The sequence below is a fragment of the Otolemur garnettii genome, unplaced genomic scaffold (assembly GCF_000181295.1).
Source record: "Otolemur garnettii isolate 467f Iridium unplaced genomic scaffold, OtoGar3 scaffold00007, whole genome shotgun sequence".
Taxonomy (NCBI): Eukaryota; Metazoa; Chordata; class Mammalia; order Primates; family Galagidae; genus Otolemur; species Otolemur garnettii.
In genome coordinates, this window is record NW_003852402.1 from 439,236 (window position 1) to 441,137 (window position 1,902).

General features: G+C 40.4%; 1 protein-coding gene across 6 annotated transcripts in view; it reads right to left on the bottom strand.

The window, feature by feature from the left end:
* PPP6R2 (protein phosphatase 6 regulatory subunit 2) overlaps positions 1-578 on the bottom strand; it is a 73,168-nt gene extending 72,590 nt beyond the window's left edge. For all 6 annotated transcript variants that reach the window (XM_023509464.1, XM_012801181.2, XM_023509465.1 and 3 more), the window contains exon 1: positions 458-578. The gene's annotated coding sequence lies outside the window, so the exon portion shown is untranslated. The remainder of the gene's footprint in view (positions 1-457) is intronic.
* Positions 579-1,902: the final 1,324 nt, after the last annotated feature.

A 1,902-nucleotide genomic window follows, 5' to 3' on the forward strand; every position in this document is an offset into this window, starting at 1 on the left:
AACCAGTTTGATGAAAATATTTCAAATGGTATGTAAAACCAGCACATTGTACCCCATGATTGCATTAATGTACACAGCTATGATTTAATAAAAAAGAAAAAAGCATCTAATATTGCTGGAAGCAGAAGTGTCTCCTTCCCTGTCTTTATGTCTACATGTGTCCTGAGTGAAAACAGTGACAGTATATGCTCTGTCTCATGTGATCCCTGCAAGTGAGCCAGAATATGCCCCTCACTATATTTATATGGACTATACTTTGGCTTGGAGAGACCAAGTAACCTGCCACAGACACAAAGAGCATCTCAAAACCAGACACAGGGTGATCAAAAACCAACCAAAACACAATAGGCCACAAGCACACCTTCAAAACTAAATTTTTTGCTGTCATCTTTGAAATTCCACCAATACAAGATTATACAATAAAGCAGAATCAAATTGAAAGGAAAATTTATCTTACTGTCTGTGGAAACTTGTTTAAATTTTGTATTTAGGCAAAACAGAAAAACATCTGTGGTTTTTTCTTGGAGTATATGTGACTTCAAGGAAGGTTTTTTCATTCAGTAGATTTATAATCTTTTTACCTGAAAAATAAGAGAAAAAAATTGATTTTAAGTTCTTCCTTTGTAAAATTAACTTACAAAACAACAGGCAAAAAAGAAAAGGAAACCAAAGAGCAATATTTATATTTAGTATTCAAATTATCAAAACATTTTATAATTAACCAACTAAAATTGTCTTTGCTTATTCCAAAGAGAGCTTGATACCACTGATAGACACTCATACTATGAATAGTGCATTGGATCAGTAGTTAAAATGTTACGCCAAAGAATCCGAGGACATGTGGCTCAGTGCCTGTAGCTCAGTGGCTAGGGAGTGAGCCACATACACTAGAGCTGGCAGGTTCAAATCCAGCCGGGGCCTGCCAAACAACAACAACAACTACAACCAAAAAATAGCCAGGGGGCGGTGCCTGTGGCTCAAAAAGGTAGGGTGACGGTCCCATATGCCAGAGGTGGTGGGTTCAAACCCAGCCCCAGCCAAAAACGGCAAAAAAAAAAAAAAAGCCAGGCGCGCTGTGTCAGGTGCCTGTAGTCCCAGCTACTTAGGAGGTTGAGGCAAGTGAATCACTTCAACCCAGGTGTTTGGGATTGCTGTGACGCTGTGAGCTACGACACCACAGCACTCTACCCAAGGTGACAACTTGAGATTCTGTCTCAAAAAAAAAAAAAAAAAGAAAAGAATCCAAGGAGAGGGATTTCTATGCTGTTACACAGTTTCCACTTGGATAACTATAAACTATCATCATCAAGAAACACACATCTGGCTTGGCGCCTGTGGCTCAAGTGGCTAAGGTGCCAGCCACATACACCTAAGGGGGCGAGTTCAAATCCAGCTTGGGGCTGCCAAACGACGGCTGCAACCAAAAAATAGCCGGGCGTTGTGGTGGGCGCCTGTGGTCCCAACTACTTGCTTGAGCCCAGGAGTTGGAGGTTGCTGTGAGCTGTGATGCCATGGCACTTTACCCAGGGGGGACAGCCTGAGGTTCTGTCTCAAAAAAAAAAAAAAGGAAAGAAACACACATACCTGCATGCACAGTTCTCTGATAATCCATCACAACTTCTAGAGGTAAAGTACTCAAAACTGGGGTCTCCCATTACCATGCCCAAATAAGTAAATGGCATTCCCTGGCAAAGTAACTGGGTCCAAGGATTGGAGCAAAAACATGTATAAGTGGAACTTGCAACTATTCATTGTTATTTGCCAGACAGTCATGACTTCATCTACTCTAGATCTACTCTAGAATAGAAGACTTAAGAGACATAACCATCAAATGTAATGTGTACATCTTGTTTGGGTCCAATCAGAGCAAATCAATTAGAAAAGAACTTTTTTTTTTTTTTT